Consider the following 16,842-nt stretch of genomic DNA (forward strand, 5'->3'; position numbering starts at 1 on the left):
AATCATATTCCAATTCAAATTACAAAAAAATGAATGTCGACATCGTAACATAGTACATTGTTTGTTTCCAGCCCACTTTAACCTCGAGTCAGAAAACATCCAGCACCTCTCACCTGCCTGAACCCTCTTCACACGAGGTTTACTCACAGCTGTCCAACATTTGTCTCATTGTGTAGCTCACCCTGGTAGAGGATTACATGAATACATCTGTTGTATTGTCCTGTTGTAGTAGTATAGTATAGTCTTGGGCTTGGACGATAGCTCAGGGCTTGTGCCCTTTTCTATCCATCAAGAATGCTTGGGGGAGGAGATGGAGGAGGAGCCGACGGGGAGGGTTGGATGCAGCATGTTGTCGACACTTGTGTGAGCTCTTGTGCGTTGCAGTTGACCAAACATTCCTCACAGCCCTGCTCCGGTAAGGACTTTAGCAATTTAGCAGCTGGGTGGATTATGAGAACGGTGGTGGTCCACCGAGGAGGGTGGCAGTGTCCATGTTCAGGATGTTAGCAGCATGGTTCAGTAACACACTGACTGGATACAAAGAGCTAATTTCTGCAGCACATTGGGTGGCTGCGACTCAGGAGAAAGAGAGCATCGGCTAGAAGCCGGAAAGTTGATCTTTCGATCCCTGGCTCCTCCAGTCCACATGTTAATGTGTCCTTATGAAAGACAATTAACACTAAAATTGCCTCTGGCAACTTTACTGGCTAAAAAAAAACTGCAAATACGAACTGGTTACCTGGAATCTGGCCCGTTGCAGGGTGTCCGGTAAGAACTTAACTGAAATGTCTGAGTTACAATCCAGCAACTTAAATGAATAGCCTACTAATGAACTTCTCACCTCACTCTCTACCACATCTTCAAATTGAATCATACTCGGAGATTTGAACATTCACTTTGACACCCCCTTCTGCCACCCTGCAGCTGAACTTCTACAATTATTGGACTGTCTCAACCTCAAACAGCATGTCCACGTCCCCACCCAACAGAGGGGGCACACTCCAACTGCCCCCATCAGACATCTGCTGGTGTACGATCTGGAAGTGTCGGATCACAAAGCCAAAACGCCAAATACATTTAAGAAACCTGAAAAACATCAACCCGGACAACATGACTTCAATTCAATTCCATTCAATTTTATTTGTATAGCGCCATATCACAACATACATTGTCTCAAGGCACTTTACATAGTGAGGTCAATATTACAGGGAAAACCCAACAGATCCCACAATGAGCAAAGCACTTGGTGACGGTGGAGAGAAAAAACTCCCTTTAACAGGAAGAAATCTCTGACAGAACCAGACTCAGTTGTGGGCAGTCATCTGTCTCGACCGGTTGGGATAAGGAGAGAGAGGAGGAAGAGAGGCGAGGTGAGCAGAAAGAGGGTGGGAGGAGAGAGAGAGAGGACAGTTGTACAACCGCCAGTTTAATCTCTACCAGACTGACACTTATAATTACAAAAGATTGCAATTATGTGGTTGTTATTATTAGTGATGATAATAATAATAACAATAATAATTACAGGCTTGGCTCGGGCCCTAATGATGGGTTAGAGTCCTGCAGCTCTGGGGTCAGAGATACACTAGGAGAGAGAGAAAACACAAACAGGGTTAGTGACATGTACTGTAAACATATCCGGGGAGAGAGGAGTTTTATAACAGTTGACACGTTTAAATGCAATGATGTTATTAATAATAATAGTAATCATAATAATAATGACGGGTTTGGATCCTGCATCTCTGTGGTCAGAGATACACTAGGAGAGAGAGAAAACAGAGTTAGTGACATGTAATCTAGATACATGGGGGCAGAGAGAGAGGGAGAGATGCTCACTAACACCTCCAGTCTGGTTAAGAAGGCCCACCAACGCCTATTTTTCCTGAGGACACTGAAGAGACACCACCTGTCTTCAGCTGTACTGACTAACTTCTACCGCTGTGTGATCGAGAGCATCCTGACCAGCTGTGTCACAGTCTGGTACGGAAACTGCTCTGTCGCAGACCGTAAGGCGCTACAGCGGGTGGTAAAAACTGCCCAGCGCATCACAAGGTGTCCACTTCCCGCCATTGAGGACGTCCAGAGGAAACGCTGTCTGCGTCGAGCCCGCAGCATCCTTAAAGACCCCTCCCACCCTGCCCACGAACTGTTTGTCCTCTTGCTCTCTGGTAGGCGCTACAGAAGCCTTCGGACCAGAACCAGCAGACTGAAGAACAGCTTTTTCCCCAGAGCTGTTTCTCTATTGAACTCTGCCCCCCGAACTCTGAACTCTGTCTCCCTTCCGAACTCTGCCCCCCGCTGACCCCCCTGCCCCTGCATATCTCCTCACACCCATCATCCCCCCACCACTCCTCCTGGTCACACACACACACATCTCTCATCCACTTGTATTATTGTCCACTGCAACTAAATCTGTATAGTATGTTCATATCACCTCAATAAGTTATCGACCTGTACATTTGTCCATATTCTGTATATTCTGTATATTATCTGTTACCTAGCATAGCATGTTCACTGTATCTTAATCTGTATATTATAATCTGTAGAATACACTTATACTTATATTTATAGTATTTATTTATATTTATAGCATCCCATTAATCCTATCTGTAAATTCTGTAATTACTTTTGTACATAGCACAGACTCTTGCACTATCTGCTTATTGCACTTCTGGTGAGATGCCAAACCTCATTTCGTTACTCTATACTTATATAGTCCTTGTATATGTGTAATGACAATAAAGTTGAATCTCATCTCATCTCATCTCATGATATATAAGTTCCCCCAGCAGTCTAGGCCTATAGCAGCATAATAAAGAAATGGTTTATTAAACACCTGAGCAGCTCGAAATATAAGCTTTATCAAACAGGAAGGTTTTAAGTTTAACTTTAAATGTAGAGGGTATCTGCCTCCCTGACAAACTGGGAGCTGGTTCCAGAGGAGAAGAGCCTGGTGGCTGAAGGCTCTGCCTCCCATTCTACTTTTACAGACTCTGGGAACCACAAGTAGACCTTCATTTACAGAGCGAAGTGATCTATTGGGATAATATGAAACTCTGACCTCTGTAAGATACAATGGGGCTTGATTATTAAGGGCTTTGTAGGTTAGGAGCAGGATTTTGAATTCTATTCTGAATTTTACAGGAAGCCAATGCAGAGATTCTAACACTGGAGAAATATGGTCTCTTTTTCTAGTTCCTGTCAGAACTCGTGCTGCGGCATTTTGGATTAACTGGAAGATTTTCACAGACTTATTGGGGCATCCTAACAATAATGAATTACAGTAGTCCAGTCCAGTCCACTAGTTTTTCAGCATCCTTTTGAGATAGGATGTTTCTAATGTTCTTGATATTGCGCAGGCGAAATAAGGCTGTCCTAGAGACTTGTTTCATGTGTGAGTCAAAGGACATGTCCTGGTCAAAGGTAACTTCAAGGTTTCTCACAGTAGAGCTGGAGGCCAAGGTTATACCATCCAAGGTAACTATATGATCAGATCATGTTTCTCTGAGGTGTTTAGGGCTGAGTAAAATGAACTCAGTTTTTTCTGAATTTAGAAGTAAAAAATTATAAGTCATCCAGGCCTTTATGTCTTTAAGACAGTCCTGAAGTTTGTCAACCTGATTAGTTTCATCTGGCTTTATAGATAAATACAGCTGAGTATCATCAACGTAGCAATGGAAATTGATGTGGTGTTTTCTTATAATATTGCCTAAAGGAAGCATAATTAAAGTGAAAAGTATCGGTCCCAGTACAGAACATTGTGGTACTCCATGTCTCACTTTTGTATGAATGGAAGATTTGTTGTTAACGTTAACAAACTGAAATCTATCAGATAAGTAGGACTTAAACCATTCTAGTGCTGTTCTTTTAAACCCAATGTGTTCTAGTCTCTGTAACAGAATTTTGTGATCGATGGTATCAAATGCAGCACTAAGATCTAAAAGGACGAGAATAGAAACATATCCACTGTCTGAGGCCATGAGAAGGTCGTTGGTAACCTTCAGGAGTGCTGTTTCTGTACTATGATGTTTTCTAAAACCTGACTGAAAGTCTTCGAGCAGACTCTTCCTGTGTAAATAGTCACATAACTGTTTAGGAACAGTTTTTTTTCAAGGTTTTTAGAGATAAAGGGGAGGTTTGATATGGGTCTATAGTTAGCTAAGATATCTGGGTCTGAGTTGTTTTTTTGACCAGAGGTTTAACTACTGCCACCTTAAAGGCCTTTGGTACATAGCTTGTTAATAGAGATAAATAGATCTGATCTAATATGGAACTATTGATTAAAGGTAATACATCCTTAAATAGCCTCGATGGAATAGGATCTAAAAGACAGGTTGATGGCCTGGATGAAGTGACAAGTGAAGTCAGCTCAGCCAGGTCTATAGGGGAGAAGCATTTAAATATAAATTAGGCGATACTGTTGGTTCAGAAGCTACTGTACTGGACAGTGTGTCTGTACCATTAGTGGGAAGAAGCTGGTAAATTTTTTCTCTGAAGGTAATAATCTCATTAGTAAAGAAGCTCATGAAATCATTGCTACTTAGAGTTGGATGAATCGACTGTTCAGTAGAGCTTTTACTCTCTTAGCCTGGGTACAGTGCTGAAGAGGAACCTGGGGTTGTTTTTATTTTTCTCTATTATTGAATAATAATATTTGGTTCTAGCATTTCGGAGGGCTTTCTTATACGTAATTGAAATACTTTTCCAGACTAGGTGAGTCTGTTTTAAAGCACGTGTTTGTGCATTAAACAATGGAGCTATCCTCCTCTGTTTGACTGTCTTCTTTTTCAGAGGGGCGACAGTGTCAAATGTGGAACGTAGTGAGGCTGCTGCACTATCAACAACATCATCAACTTGTGTGGGAGTAAAGTTTTGATAACTATCCTGTTATGTTATGAGATCGAAAGGTTTCCGTCTACGAGCTGAGAACCTCCTCGATACCATAAGAAAGGAATCAGTGTAAATGGCAGAGAGGGGGTGTTGTAATGCATTTAAAATATGATCCCCCACCTCTTTTCCTTTCTCCTTATTATGTTGACATACTAGGGCCCCAAGCAATCTCCTGTAGAGTAAAACACAGGCTAAATAATTTATTCCTGGCTATTGGTGACTTTTCTGTCCCCAGGATATAATTCAATATTTTAATTAAAGTAAATACAATTTATTTTCAAAATGCTTTTATTACTGATTGAGGTATTCAGTATGTCATTTACTCAAAATAATGCATAAAACTGTTTTGTGTTAATTGTTGCTACTACATGATGTCCCCAAAGCAATTTTCATGAGACAAATTTGCAATATATTTTATTAATAAATTGAAAAACCCCATTATTATTGTACAGAACAAGTTAAAAACATTTTAATTATAAATAAAGACAGGTGGAGACAATATTTATTATTTATTTATTCTATAATTAACTGTGTCCTGGAAATCATGTTCGACCCTGTTAGTTTGTGTTTTTTTTACCTACTGTACAAAAAAAATGTACAATACCGATGAATCCACATTTACGAAGTGACATCATTCTTGCGGGATATTCAGATTAGTCTTCAGTCTACCTTTTTTGACAAGTTTTATGATGTTAATCTGTATGTCCTCTTAAATTTTTGCCCTGTTAAGCTAAATTATGACTCAAGTAAACCACATTTTAAAACCCCCCACAAATGTTTGAAATATATACTAAAATACTAACATAAGTTTGCGTTCTCACAAAGCAATGGCTAATTTGGTTTTAAAATTTCCACCCTTTTAGGTACTTAAGTTAGGGTAGGCGATTGTGATAATCCGCAAAATCCCACCTGCTTCCTTCAGACCTCTGTCCAAACCCCCTCCTCCCACAACACATGAACGCGCACTGCTGCCTGACTGCATCGGAGGAGGAAGACACGAGCCAATCACAACATCGCTAACTGACTATTCGTGACTCATTCACAAGTAAGAAAACACATGATATTATCATAATATGAACGTAAACAATCAACATGGCTATTGTTGGTGGGCACATTTATCATGCCAACATGTTAGTGTTATGTATCATTTAAAATAGAGCTGTGATGCAGTTAGTTGCTGCTGGCTGGTTGGCAACAGGCTGCTGCAGGCAAAGCTCAAACATAAACAAGGTTAGCTTTGCTACACAGCCAAAGTTTGTTTTGAGTTTATATTTTTAAACTTCAGCGCATTTCAGCCATATTGTGTGACATTCTGCCCTTTTTTTTCTGTTACTACAATGAAGGTGAATTTTGTATAACACTCATGACATGTTGTTTAGCACGTCAGAGTTTCCACGATGAGAGTGTTGTTGGCTCACACTATGAGTGTGAATCGAATCATTTATCATGTATCTAATCTAATCATGTGTTACTGTACAGGCCAGAATTCAAGGACTAAGCTTGGAGCAGCGACCTGACACAAGCCTGCTGTTATGCTACACCTGACATCAGCAGATTCTCCTCCACCGGGCCGTCCCGTTGCAGGTCACCCTACTTGTGTCTGCCAGAACTTCATGACTCCTGTGTCCAGGCTGCCACATATGGAGGTTTACATTTTGCACACACGGTATTTTGTGCAATATCAATGTTTATTTTTTTATTTATGTTCAGCATAACCTGCTCCAAAAATTACATTTAACTCTTTACGAGCTGCACAAATAATGACAACAGTGTGTCATGACACCTGTTTATTTGTTTGAAACATCATACAGTATAACAAATATATATATATATATATATATATATATATATATATATATATATATATATTATAATATTAGCATAAACAGCATATGTACAGGGGTTTCCTAGCTCTTTAGTTTAGTTTTCTGTGTCACCTTTTTTGGGAGCCAAGTATAATTGTTTTAGTGATTTGTTGGTGGACCAGGCACTCTTTCATATGGATGTGTTATGACTATGTTTAGATAAATATTGAAGATCATAACAAGTAGTTCTGAGGTTCAGAATCTGTAAAAAAAACAAAAAAACACCTGGCATAGATAGATTTTTTACAACATTGCCATATGGATTTCAGAGTAGCTCTCATACATAAGTTTGCAACCACTTCATTCTCAACCTACAGTATCATAAGCCGACTCAGTCCTCTGCTTACTTGCTTCTCTAGCTGTTGACGGGGATTGTCTGGTCTCAGTGCTCTGCTCTGCTCCGTGGCAGACAACCTTCAGTGTCCTCCAGGTCCTGGACTTCATCATGTAAAACTTGCCGTACCAGAAATAAGAGAAAGCGGGTCTACTTAGTGCAATGTTCATATTACCTGACATTGAACAGTACTTTTCATTTAATTTCCTGCCCGTCGTCCGGACTGTAGTCGGGGAGCAGGGAGACGGTTTCTCTAGGGCAAAAACTCGCTCCGGGACATACCCCTCGGTATGAAAACCACACGGTGACCTCTTGATGGAACTTTTGGCATTTATTATTGCACACAGACTGCAACATGCACAATAACTGCTACTACAAGCCTCTAGCCACGCACACCGACATTCTCACTACGCCCGCTCCACACACAAACGTAACGCTACGTCCCTTTCAAAGCTAATATAGATGTATCCAGGTTGGAAAGAGAAGACTGCCACTAGATGGCACTGCTCTTTTGCAATACCCCTGTGGCCACAAGGGATATTGGGGTACAGCTGGAGGCAAGCGTCTCAGGGAGCGACAGTCCTTTTTTTTTCAGTGCACGTTGTTTTCCCAGGCGATACTGTATGGAGTTATTTTACTATCTTTATTTAAGAGCGTGGTCTTTCGGTTTGTTCGCATTACTTGGTGATTTCACATTCAGATTTGTCATTCTTTTCTTCAAAATCTGCCCTCACACTCAAATAGCTCCTTCTTGTGCTCAAATTGTTTCCTCTTGCATTCACAATTATTCTGTTTCTGCTCAAACTGTACGCTTGTGCGCAAATATATTGTTGCTCGCACTTAGATTATGTTGTTGCTCGCACAGATTTCCTGCTCTCAGCTTCAACACTTCTCCTCGCATTCGCACTTCTTCTGTGCGCTCTCGACTTGTCTGCTTATGGATTTTTGCTGTGCGCTTGGATTTTTTGTGACAACCCTATCAAAAATCCTCAACCAGTACGATTCCAGTTGAAGTGTTGACCAATAAAAAGATCGCTGTCAATTTGCAGGTGCGTTCGCTTACTTCTTAGAGCGTCCCGTAACCCGGTTCAGCCACTCCCCCCGGTTAAGAAAGTGACATCCCCTTCTTGACTTTTATGGGAGTCCGTGAGCGAATGGCCAGCCAACATGGACCGCCAAAGCCAAACCTCACGTAAGTTTTCATTTTAATTTAATTTTAATGGTGCTATTAACGTTACTTCCTTCAGGAGTGTCTTAACGTCATATTTGCGGCACAAAAATAAATATCCATCATAATATGCTTGGCTTTCAAGTGTTGTAGCCTACATTATGCAAGGCAACTAAAAACAAAATAGAAGCCACCGTGTTTTTCTATTTTCTATTTTATTTTAACAGTGTTTAGAAACTGTAGTACCAACAGCAACATAACCATCTAACACATTAAGACAGCAATTCCCCTAACAACATCACTAAATGCTCCTGTGCGCTTGTTGGGACTTGTTTATGTACCACATTATGTTGCGCTCTATATTTTTTGCACTTTATGAAGTTCTACATCCAGAAGGAAACTGGGGAGTGCCGTGACGGCTCTTTGTTCCGACACCGCAGTTGACGTTGGTTTTAGGTTGGAGACGAAAAGACGTTGCTTATCAATGTCTGTCGAATACCCAACTTCAAACTAACTTCACCACAGTCATACAGTCGAGGGAGGCAGGCTAACACTACCCTTTGACTACCAGTATTCGAGCTAAGCTAACTAGCGATGAGCAAGCTTTGCCCATTTATTCTTCAAAAATGCACGCACAGTTGAAAAAATGGTTTCTGTTGACTTTTCTTGAACCAGAGAGTGGGGCAGCAAGCTAAAATACAAAAATGTTGACCTATTCCTTTCAAGGAAGTTAAGTTAATGAGCTACTACATGTTATAAAATGAAGTCTGCTCCAGCCTCCACCATAAGTTTTTCAAATATTAGTTATGCTACAGCATGACTACTGGAGATTGAGATTCATATTTAGCTACTCATAATTTCTCTAGGTTTGACTATCCTGTTATAGTATATATGCCCTTTGTAAGGGTTTATGAGCATTAATTAACAGCTTAATTGGCTAATAAATCATTTTAGCCTAATGCTTTAAAAATAATTTATACGTAATTTATTTTGGGTTATAAATTGGATCATAACTTAGAATATGTCAAACTCTAACCCTTTATTAATGATTTATAATCAGTTGAGGTGGTTCGGGCATCTAGTAAGAATGCCACATGTGCGCTTCCCTAGGGAGTTGCTCCAGGAACGTCCAGGTGGGAGGAGGCCCAGGAGAAGACCCAGGACTAGGTGGAGAGATTATATCTCCACACTGGCCTGGGAACACCTCGGGATCCCCCAGTCAGAGCTGGTTAATATGGCCCGGGAAAGGGAATTTTGGGGTCCTTTGCTGAATCTGTTGCCCCCACAACCCGACCCCGGAAAAGCGGACGATGATGAATAAATTAATAATCATTTATAACTGCAGACCTGATGACTTATAAGATAATGACAAACTTTTAATGCTTTATTAATAACTTATTGTGGTGTAGAAAGGAGAGATTTTTCACAACCATGAAACCCAAATATTATGCTTATTCATTATTTATTCATCATTAATTAAGGGATGGACTAATACTTGTTAACCCTTTAATAAGAATGTCTTATCAGGAAGTCAAACCAGGAAATTGAACATAGCTTTGTCATTTTTAATTTAAGCTCATATGTTGACCTCACTACATTTTCTTTACAGAAATGCACAATGATTTTTTAAAAGATAAATTGTGTAACATTTACTTTTCCAACAGAACATGCTTTGACACATATATGAGCGATTGCTAAACAGGACGCAATATGTGGTGAGCCATCCTGATGGAGACCTTGACTATCTACATTTCTTGTGCACCCATGAGTTTATACTCATTGACACATTGCAGAACAGATAGAGTTGACAGTTAACATAGTCAATACCCTTAGGGAACTGTGCAACCTGGTTAGAAGTCAGGTGGGAAATGAGCAACATATTCCATGTTTTGTGATACCGGCAGAGCTTGACATGTTAGTGTCTGAGATCAAAGCTCAGATGCCTCATATTGGCTACAGGCTAGTCGTGGGAAGACTGAGTGCCTTAGGCCACAGGGTACAGTGGAGCAGAATGAAGGCATCTATGCTTGTTTGACACAATTAGGGTGTGTTGTCAGGAGAATATACTCAGTAAGGGCAGCCCTTTCTCTTGCGCATGTGGATACAAACCACAAACTCATAAGGTAAGCCGTTTTAAAAATGCAGTTGTAGGCTGCCGGTTGACGAGCCAGGAGATTGCAGCTTAGAGAATGTGCTCCCGACAATTTGAGTTAAAAGTTACCCACTGCAACTTGGACATTCAAAAAAAATTGTTTAATAGTTTGATTTAAGTTAGTGGGCCTTGAGAATGCCTAGAGGGAAAAATAAAAAGTCAATGCAGACGGAGTTATTCGACGGCAAGTGAGCTAGCCAGGCCTCCTCGTCTAGCAGCGTAATGGAGGACGATGACACGCATACGCACCTCGAAGGTGGTCAAAGTGAGAGCGGGAACCTGGGCCTCATATTGAAAGAACTGAGAAAGTTCAGAAAAGACACCAGTCAGCAGCAGAAAAGAATTCGGGAAGAAATTAACAAAACCAATACTAGAATCGAGAGAAGGATTGATGGGACTGAAACGCAGTTACAAGTGGCAGAGGATACCGTGAAGGAGTTGCTACACCTTCAGATACACCTAGACGCTAAACTGACGGATTAAGAGGGCCGCTCCAGACGAGAAAATATCAGAATCCACGGCGTTAAAAAGGGAGCGGAGTAGAATTCCCCGTCGATGATGGCGTATGTGGAGCGCATGAGGTGTTAAAAAAGCGAAGGGAATATGCCGAAGCGAAAGCGGTCCTGAAGGAGAAGAAAATCTGATTTCAGACTCCGTTCCCCGCCAGGTTCAGAGTTTTCTATCAGGAGGGAGTTGTGGTGTACGGCTCAGCGGATTAGGCGACAGAGGATAAGTGAAGAGTTGGCTCCAGGTGTCAGTCATTAAACACCCGGACTCGCTTTTGGAGCTGATCCAGCGGTTCACGGGGCGCACAGTTACAAGACCAGGGAACCGGGATAGAGCTGGCAGGGCTTTGGACTTTAAGGGAAAACTACAGGCTTTTAGACGCCAGGACTCAGGGTGACTGTAAGTGAACTTTAATTGTTGTGTGCGAGTTTACCCAGAATATAGCGGGTGAGTCCATATTTTCTTTTTCCTTTTTCTCCGGGGAATCCCAGTAGAGGAATTAGACTGTAAACACGTCTTGCTCATTAAAGAAGCATTGTCGGGCTATATAACTAAGATTATAATGTAAACGTCGGGCGGTTTTTCTTTAGGCTATCTATGTCTCCCACAGAGGCAATATCATGCATGAAGGCCCTCTCCCACCTGATAGGGGGGAGGCTTTACCTCAGAGCCCTCTTACCATCAGGGCTTCAACAGGGTCAATATGAAGACCCCACAGTTGGAAGTCTTATTTTCTGTCTTTATTGTTCTTATTGTGTTCTGTGTGTTGTGGCAGTTTTTGCTGCTGTTCTTTGCAGCCTGTGGGGTGTAACCTGTGATTCATCTTGTTACTTATGGACACTTATGGTGGTGCGTTTTTGCTTTCTTTCATTTATTTTTTCCCCCCACTTATTGGACACTGAATGCAAGCAGTTAAAATAGCAACTTATAATGTGAATGGCCTTGTCAATCCCATAAAGAGAAGTAAGATATTAACTAAACTAAAAGGAGATAAGTTGAGGTGGCGTTTTTACAGGAAACACATCTTTCGGATAGAGAACATGCTAAATTAAAACGATTGGGCTACAAGCATCAGTACTCATCACCCTATACAACTTGGCATAGGAGGGGGTGACAATATTTCAAACAAGACTAGTTTCAAACCCATTTTTGAAAAAAAGGACACAGGGAAGATATATTTTCGTGAGGGGAAATTTAGGAGGCTCATTGGTTACTCATATTTACGCTCCACCTAATTCTGACTGGAAGTTTTTTAAACAGATATTGGATCTGATAACAGCAGAGACCCATGGGGTTCTAATCTGCGGGGGGGATCTCAACATTAGATTAAATCCCAAACTGGACTCCTCAAATACACATATAGCTCAGCCCAAATTGATAAACCAAAAAATCAATCTGGTTATGAAAGAAATCGGGTTAATTGATATCTTGACTGAATTAAATCCTTCAAAGAGAGACTACACATTTTTTTCCAATCCTTATTTGGTGTATTCGAGGATTGATTATTTTCTTACTTTTGCTGTAGATCTATACAGGGTTGGTGGCTGCGATGTGGGGAGCATGGACCTTTCAGACCATAGCCCTATTTATTTCAAATTAAATCTTGAACAGTATCGAAGAGACACCTTATTAGGATCACAAGGATATTGCTGAATACTTGGAACAGAATGACAATGGTGAAGTTTCCCCTCCAATATTATGGGATGCATGTAAAGCTGTGCTTTGAGGTAAAATAATTGGATACAGTGCTCAGCTAAAGAGAGTTAGGCAAAAAGAGTTAGTTCAGCTGGAAGCGGAATTAAAACAATTGGAATAAAAGTACAAAGACCCAATGATCAGAAAATTAGAGAGCTACTTAGGAATAAAACGAATGAAATAAATGAGATCTATACAAAAGATATACAAAAAAAGTTAATTTTCACGAAACAGAAATGTTATGAAGGGGGAGGAAAAGCCAGTAAATTATTAGCTTAGAGGCTAAAAAAACAACAAGCAAAGAATTCAATTGATAAAATAAAAAATCCTGTTACTAATTCCGTACACTACAAATTAAAAGAAAAACAAGATTGTTTTGAAAAATATTATAAAAAACTATAGAGAGAAAGATTAAACTGCCAAGTTGAATAGTGAACAAAGTAGAAATCTTGTAGTTAAAATAACAGAGAAAGAAATTTGTTCGGCTATATCACATCTTAAATGAAATAAGTCTCCATGTCCGGACGGGTTCCCTTCCGAATGGTACAGAGTAATAGAGGGTTCTTTGGTCCCTGTGTTGCAGTCCATCTTTAACTGGGTCCTTAAAGAGAGCAGGATACCCCCCCCTTGGAGGGAGGCAGTAATATTATTAATTCCGAAGGAGGGGAAGGATATGTCTGAATGCAGTAATTTTAGACCAGTTAGAGTGTTGAACCAGGATTTTAAAATCTTTACCCATATATTAACTAAACGAATAGAGGGATCGATACCACAAATTATTAGCCTTGACCAGACAGGTTTTAATGAAAGGTTTTATTTATAGAAAGACAAACTCAGGATAGTATCAGAAGGACATTACACGTAATTAACCATGTAACAGAATATAATTTAGACGCAGTATTAGTGGGGTTAGATGCAGAAAGAGCTTTTGATTGTGTAAATTGGTCTTTTTTGTATAGAGTTTTGGACAAATTTGTTTATCAGGGCTGAAAATATACTTTAATGAAGGGGTGCTTATATTTGTGTCAAGATCATGTACCTGGAACCTGCCAACAATAATAAGGCATCTACTGGCCTCACCTTTTTCCATCCTCTTGTGAGGAATGGTTTGCCTTCAAGGTATGTACAAGAGGTTGTCTAATATGCGTAACAAATCATCCTTATGGTATCAGATTCTATGGATCAACAATTAATGGGACGTACTGTATGCTTCTTTTCAAAATGAATACCATTTTCCACGACAGGATTGAACGGCTTTGGCGTGATGTGTGGACTGCAGTGACCAGCACGTATTATGATGTCCTGCACAGTCTCGAGGAAGATGGACTACTGGACATATCAAACATGCTGCACATTTTCCTGGTGCACTTTGTGTTCCTACCCCATCTCCACAGCGACATTTACTGAGGTTCCATGTTGGAACCATCACCCACTCCGCACAGAGGACTGGGTAAACATGACCCCTCAGCTGCTGTGGCAGTCTGGTCTGCTGCAAAACAGCACAGATGAGGCTGAGAATGTTGAGGTATGCACAAACTTTCCTGCAATTATGTTATGTCCATATTGTGTCTAGGGGGTGTAGGATGCAAACAATTTAATAGTAGACCCGGGAGAAGGAAAAAGGCAAGGCGGAAACGCTTCCAAGTTAACCTTAAAGTATTTATTAACCCAACTACTGAAATAAACAAGATGGTCTTCAAAAGGAAGACGATGAAACCTGCCACGAACAACGCCGCTGGCCACAGGCCCCGGTTCTGGTCAGGCTACCGCAGGTCCGCACACCCCTGCACTGGTGTCTGGGTCTCCCGCTCCCACAGGCCTTCACTGAAGCTCCATTTCTCCCCCCGTTGTCACTGGCTCTGCACAGCTATAACGCCTCCCCTGATGGGCGCTGATGGGCGTCAGCTGCGAGAGTGACTCAATGCGCACCTGGAGAGAGCAGCACATAAACAGAAAACACAAAACAAAACACGGCACGTAACAATTATCTATGTTGAATATACACACTGATACACACTGATTCAAGCTGAATATTGCTCTTTAAATGTATGCTTAATTTCAACTGCTATTCGAATCTTAGGATCTGCAAGAACTAGACATTGACTGGGAGATTGTCCTTGACCATGATGAGTCCCCACCAGAATCTGGACTTGTTGTTCCAGAATTTCCAATACCACTCAGTGAGCAAGATATTGCAGACCTTCAAGCTACTGTGGACCCACCTTTCCCATCCGGCTCCCATGGCGGAGACATTTACTTGCGTTGTCTGCAAATCTTTCAGTGAGCAACTGTCATGTTGGCAAGTCTGAGCACTACCTGCTGTGCCATTGTTACGACACCTCCCTTGCCTTCAGTGATTCAACTGACAACTCCCTGCAGGAACTGGAAGTCAAGGAGGGTTGTTAAGGCAATGTGGTAGCACCTGTGTAGGCTATAATTACCAGCCAAGTCTCACTGTGTCTCTCTCCTATGCTCCACATCTCCAGGTTCTGGTTTGGTTTGACATTTTTGCTACCTTCAACAGCTACATAAACACTCCTGACTCATCCATACATTCCACTCACTACTAATGCAACTGATCTCCACACCTCATGCTTTTTGTAAATAGTTGGTTTATTTTCTAGTAAAACAATCAATTGGTACTTCTCTCCACTCGTTCACGTTTTGAGTCAGTTTGTGTCATCATATACATGTTAACATGAAATAGTAAACAAAAAAAATAAAACAAAATGTTTTTGTAGAACAGAGGTGTTCTTTCCTGAAAAACTTTTAAAATGCATATGTAATTTTTTTTTTATCTGTGGCAGTTACTTTTTAAAACATTTGAAACTTGAATTAACTAGAAGCTATTGTGAAACTAGTGAATGGCTTTCACAAATAAACCAGCCACAACTGTTGCATGAATATGATAATTTCACTGAACTTCAATTTCCACAATCTACACCCTTTAGAATTCTTGTCCCAGATGGAATGCCTCCACCAGGACTTATTTGAAATCTTCATAGGATGTCATGTGTTTAACAGGGAAGGTGATGGTCCTACTGCAAGCAGCAACAGATGCACAGCATATCCTGTGTTCCCCAAATTCTGAATGGCAGTCATGATTGAAGTTTACATTTATTTGGAAATGTCCCTCCTCTCCCTGCAGGACAGGAACATGGCCTTGCCCGGTTATCCACTGCAGTAAAGTTTTTGGAGACAATGGGTGAGGTCCAGTTTTGTCAATCCCTGATTCTGTTTCATCTGAATTAATGAAGAGAGAATGTAACATTTAAAAGTTAGGGTTAGGGTTAGGGTTAGGGGTTAGGGTTAGGGTTAGGGTTAGGGGGTTAGGGTTAGGGGTTATGAAGATTTAAACAGCATGGCTGTTAGATGCACTGTCCATCAAAAACGATCTCCAAATGGCGTCTACACCTCATTGAGGCCTTTCGGATGTCTGGTGTCTGATTTGGAAGTCCAGATCCTTTCAGCCCTGAGCCTCTAGGCCCTATTAAAAAGTCCACGTCTGGTGCTGAAATGCAGTCACACTGGTGTTTTTAAGGTGCTGAAATGCAGTCACACTGCTGTTTGCAGTAATCGGCCCGATATTGGGTCCGACAGTAAGGTCCTGTAATGATAAATGCACGTCTGGTGCTGAAATGCAGTCACACTGGTGTTTGTAAAGTGCTGAAATGCAGTCACACTGCTGTTTGCAGTATTCGGCCCTATTTTGGGTCCGACAATAAAGGCCCTGTGGCCAAAAAATACACGTCTGGTGCTGAAATGCAGTCACACTGGTGCTTGTAAGGTGCTGAAGTGCAGTCACACTGCTGTTTGCAGTATTCGGCCCTATTTTGGGTCCGATAATCAAGGCTCTGTGGCCACATATACACGTCTGGTGCTGAAATGCAGTCACACTGGTGCTTGTAAGGTGCTGAAATGCAGTCACACTGCTGTTTGCAGTATTCGGCCCTATTTTGGGTCCGACAATCAAGGCTCTGTGGCCACATATACACGTCTGGTGCTGAAATGCAGTCACACTGGTGCTTGTAAGGTGCTGAAATGCAGTCACACTGCTGTTTGCAGTATTCGGCCCTATTTTGGGTCCGGCAATCAAGGCTCTGTGGCCACGTATACATGCACGTCTGGTGCTGGAGTGGAGTCACACTGCTGTTTGCAGTATTCGGCCCTATTTTGGGTCCGACAATAAGGGCTCTGTGGCCATATATACACACGTCTGGTGCTGAAATGCAGT

General features: G+C 41.3%; 1 long non-coding RNA gene across 2 annotated transcripts; it reads left to right on the forward strand.

Annotated features, from left to right (window-relative positions):
- Nucleotides 1–10,215: 10,215 nt before the first annotated feature.
- On the forward strand, nucleotides 10,216–15,505 carry LOC124850142. Of its 2 annotated transcripts, XR_007031025.1 has the most exons (3): nucleotides 10,216–10,377; nucleotides 13,639–13,727; nucleotides 13,853–15,505. It is a non-coding gene; the product is annotated as an uncharacterized LOC124850142 (long non-coding RNA). The 2 variants fall into 2 exon arrangements; XR_007031026.1 differs by lacking the exon at nucleotides 13,639–13,727.
- Nucleotides 15,506–16,842: the final 1,337 nt, after the last annotated feature.

This window comes from Scophthalmus maximus, chromosome 7 (genome assembly GCF_022379125.1).
Source record: "Scophthalmus maximus strain ysfricsl-2021 chromosome 7, ASM2237912v1, whole genome shotgun sequence".
NCBI lineage: Eukaryota > Metazoa > Chordata > Actinopteri > Pleuronectiformes > Scophthalmidae > Scophthalmus > Scophthalmus maximus.